Source organism: Coenobita brevimanus, chromosome 88, assembly GCF_032717465.1.
Source record: "Coenobita brevimanus isolate Jiangsu-jjx chromosome 88, ASM3271746v2, whole genome shotgun sequence".
In the NCBI taxonomy this organism is placed as follows: Eukaryota; Metazoa; Arthropoda; class Malacostraca; order Decapoda; family Coenobitidae; genus Coenobita; species Coenobita brevimanus.
Genome location: NC_137041.1, coordinates 27,746,677 through 27,751,676, shown reverse-complemented (window position 1 = coordinate 27,751,676; position 5,000 = coordinate 27,746,677).

Here is a 5,000-nt window from a genome sequence, read left to right as displayed (position 1 = left end):
AGTACCTAATATTTTTCTTGTCCGTCTCTAAACAAATACTCTTAATCTTTTTCAAATACTACTCATTATATTGGAGATAGATGACGGCGATATTGAAAAAAGGTATTGAATAGTTAGAACTTCTTCACCAGGTATGACTAAAGCCGTATATAAATATTTAAAAGTAGTTTTAGTTACTGTATGACTATTCTGTTATTGGCTAATAGTACATCAGTGACCGGCCTTCTCATACCACGGAATTTGAATATTGTAGTATTCAGGAACACCAGATCGTTGTCTCACAATTATGTTTTGAAATCTAGCTTCCTTCTCTGAGCATCTTTCCCAGTATCGAGGTGACCGACTGAAAATTGCTTTGGTGGGAATAAATATGAGAATGATGATGATGATGATGATGATGATGATTCGGGCTATTCTACTGATATCAAAATGACATGCAGAATACTAAGGGGAATAATATGTGTAGGGTAATATGCAAGAAAAAAAAAATCTTGGTGATGAGACGTCTGTAACTGATTTAAACTGGAAATGTCGTTCTAAATCAGTTATCCTACTGCCATTCCTAATTAAGCACCTTCAGTCCCAGCATGTCATTTACAGCTTGTTTTTTCCTAATGTCAGATGATACTATTAGCCAAAGAAAACACCTCTAGCAGCGAAGCGTTAATGAAGGCTATAGGTAACTCATCTGGTTCAAAACGTCATTGCCTGGGTGAAAAGTAACGTAATATGCCAGAAAAAAAGATGCCACGGGGGTGATTGAGACAGCCTTGGCATCGTGAAATGAAGGCAGATTTTCTTTGTCCTCAGTCTTAGGCCCTTTATTTTACCTATTATTTATTTAATGTGTTTAACGTCATACCAAGTGACAGCGTTCGAATTGACTCGATCGGATAGATGCAATATATGTGAAGCTACAGTACGTTGTGGAACCCTTTTGGCCTATCAGATGGAGCCAGGATTCCATGGGTATGAATGACGAGTGAATGGAAGCGTGGCCTATTGAATTAGGCAAACTTTGGCAATCTGGACGCTGGAACTCCTCACTCCGCCGTAGGGTGGGAAAGGAGGTCCGGACGATGATTTATTTTTATTAAAAAGAGAAAGCCTTCTCAGCCACTTAATATAGGAACCTCTCTCTGTTTATATTCCAACATGGGTTTGACTGATTGATACTAAAAATCTTACACGAAGTCCTGTCAGATTCATTATATTTCAGAGTTCCTGTGGAGATAATGATGTCTTTGAGAGGCTAAGGAGCCAATTATTTGTTTCTTGAGATCATTAAAGAGAAGGCAGGGAAGACGATGTTTCCCTCATTAACTCAACAATGCTGCCAAGATAAAGATTAGGAAAAAAGCGAAGACAATAATGAGAGAGAGAGGGAGAGAGAGTCTTCCTATTCTCTTCTGCACTTGTTTCCTTAATCACTCACTATCATCTTTCGAAGATGAGTTATATTCTTATCACCATCAACGTCATCACAAACATTAAACTATATATGTGTATTGCTCTTATCTTACCCTGGCTAATAATACAACCACCTCACACACACCTACTTTCATCCTTCTATTAATACCCTGAACCAGAGATCGTCATTCCCTTTTCTTTCTTGTTTTCTCAAGATGATTTTATTCAGCTAAGGAAAATATTTTAGAACTGGAAGAGCAATACCACAGAGAGCCGATATCAGCCCGCGCACAGGTGATGGAGAGGGAGCCTTCACGTGGTGGCAAAAATATAACCAGGCGGAGGAGTCCTACAGTTTCCTCCTTTTTTTCGGCAAAGAGATGATGGACAACAGAATTAAGAAGGGCGATTTCAACATGCGGTGCATCGGGTTCACGTACAGTAGTGTCTGGGGTCACTACAACATCAGCAACAACAACAACGTTCCAGATCTCATGCATGCGTCTACAAGAGTTATATCATCATCATTATCGCTATTGCCACTACTACTTCTACACACACACACACACACACACACACACACACACACACACACACACACACACACACACACACACACACACACACACACACACACACACACACACACACTTCCATCTCTTAATTGTGCGGTAAGGATGTCAGAAACAATGTGTTGTTGTGAAGCGTAATGACGTGTGGGCGTTTAGCCTGTGAGCTGCAGACAAGAATTTCTGGGGATTGGGTAATGAGTGGTTGAATGTGTCCAATTTTTTACAGAGCATTCTCTTGATGTAATCTGTTTTCACCTGAAGGAACTGGGTCACTTCCCTACTTAAATAATAAGTCGTGCTTGCATGAAATTTGATATCTTTGTTATGAGGTAGGAATGAGTCTCCTTGGTTACTAGTCGTATTGATCTTTCTGTATAACCACATTTGGCCATCAGCTGAGCTGAAAGATGGTCAAGATCTTAATATAAGTTTGTTTGACCTGACTAAGACTTAGTCAGGTCAAACAAACCTATAGTCGTCTGACTTTTGTTTTTTCCTGTTCCCGCTTGTGGGTCGCGCCTTCCCGAAAATTGGGTATACTAAGCGATATCCATGCTTTGTTTGTCCTTGTACAGCTGTTCACCTTCTACAGCGATCTTTTTCGCACATGTCTGGAGAGCAACTCTGTGTGGGGATGCTTTTCATAAACAACTTATTTAAATGGGGTGGAGTCACAGGATTTTCTTCTAATCTTCTTTCCTCCTACAGACATCCTGGACCCTCATTCTTCGTCGGACAACTGTATTTTTTTTTTTAATGGTCATTAGTCTTAAGCCATTAGCTCCCAGGTTTCCTGACTGTGCTGGAAACGTGCTAGGCATACTGCCCTCCGCCTATCGGTTCATAGCCGCGAAGCTCATTGGTCTCATACCTGGGGTTACCTTGTTTATTAACTTTTGAAAATGCCCACCTCCGTTCTATACTGAGGACACTGGACGCAAATGGGTTAAGAGATGGAAGTGTGTGTGTGTGTGTGTGTGTGTGTGTGTGTGTGTGTGTGTGTGTGTGTGTGTGTGTGTGTGTGTGTGTGTGTGTGTGTGTGTAGAAGTAGTAGTGGCAATAGCGATAATGATGATGATATAACTCTTGTAGACGCATGCATGAGATCTGGAACGTTGTTGTTGTTGCTGATGTTGTGACCCCAGACACAACTGTACGTGAACCCGATGCACCGCATGTTGAAATGGCCCTTCTTAATTCTGTTGTCCATCATCTCTGCAGCAGACAAGAAGGAAACTGAAGGACTCCTCTTCCTGTTTTTTTTTGTTTTTTCTTTTGCCAGCACGTGAAGGCGTCCCTCTCCATCACCTGTGTGTGGGTTGATATCGGCTCTCTGTGGTATTGCTCTTCCAGTTCTAAAATATTTTCCTTAGCTGAATAAAATCATCTTGAGAAAACAAGAAAGAAAAGGGAATGACGATCTCTGGTTCAGGGTATTAATAGAAGGATGAAAGTAGGTGTGTGTGAGGTGGTTGTATTATTAGCCAGGGTAAGATAAGAGCAATACACATATATAGTTTAATGTTTGTGATGACGTTGATGGTGATAAGAATATAACTCATCTTCGAAAGATGATAGTGAGTGATTAAGGAAACAAGTGCAGAAGAGAATAGGAAGACTCTCTCTCTCTCTCTCTCTCTCTCTCTCTCTCTCTCTCTCTCGCTCTCTCTCTCTCTCTCTCTCTCTCATTATTGTCTTCGCTTTTTTCCTAATCTTTATCTTGGCAGCATTGTTGAGTTAATGAGGGAAACATCGTCTTCCCTGCCTTCTCTTTAATGATCTCAAGAAACAAATAATTGGCTCCTTAGCCTCTCAAAGACATCATTATCTCCACAGGGACTCTGAAATATAATGAATCTGACAGGACTTCGTGTAAGATTTTTAGTATCAATCAGTCAAACCCATGTTGGAATATAAACAGAGAGAGGTTCCTATATTAAGTGGCTGAGAAGGCTTTCTCTTTTTAATAAAAATAAATCATCGTCCGGACCTCCTTTCCCACCCTACGGCGGAGTGAGGAGTTCCAGCGTCCAGATTGCCAAAGTTTGCCTAATTCAATAGGCCACGTTTCCATTCACTCGTCATTCATACCCATGGAATCCTGGCTCCATCTGATAGGCCAAAAGGGTTCCACAACGTACTGTAGCTTCACATATATTGCATCTATCCGATCGAGTCAATTCGAAAGCTGTCACTTGGTGTGACGTTAAATACATTAATTAAATAATAGGTAAAAGAAAGGGCCTAAGACTGAGGACAAAGAAAATCTGCCTTCATTTCACGATGCCAAGGCTGTCTCAATCACCCCCGTGGCATCTTTTTTTCTTGGCATATTACGTTACTTTTCACCCAGGCAATGACGTTTTGAACCAGATGAGTTACCTATAGCCTTCATTAACGCTTCGCTGCTAGAGGTGTTTTCTTTGGCTAATAGTATCATCTGACATTGGGAAAAAACAAGCTGTAAATGACATGCTGGGACTGAAGGTGCTTAATTAGGAATGGCAGTAGGATAACTGATTTAGAACGACATTTCCAGTTTAAATCAGTTACAGACGTCTCATCACCAATATTTTTTTTTTCTTGCATATTAGCCTACACATATTATTCCCCTTAGTATTCTGCATGTCATTTTGATATCAGTAGAATAGCCCGAATCATCATCATCATCATCATCATCATCATCATCATCATCATCATTCTCATATTTACTCCCACCAAAGCAATTTTCAGTCGGTCACCTCGATACTGGGAAAGATGCTCAGAGAAGGAAGCTAGATTTCAAAACATAATTGTGAGACAACGATCTGGTGTTCCTGAATACTACAATATTCAAATTCCGTGGTATGAGAAGGCCGGTCACTGATGTACTATTATCCAATAACAGAATACTCATACAGTAATTAAAACTAATTTTAAATATTTATATACGGCTTTAGTCATACCTGGTGAAGAAGTTCTAACTATTCAATGCCTTTTTTCAATATCGCCGTCATCTATCTCCAATATAATGAGTAG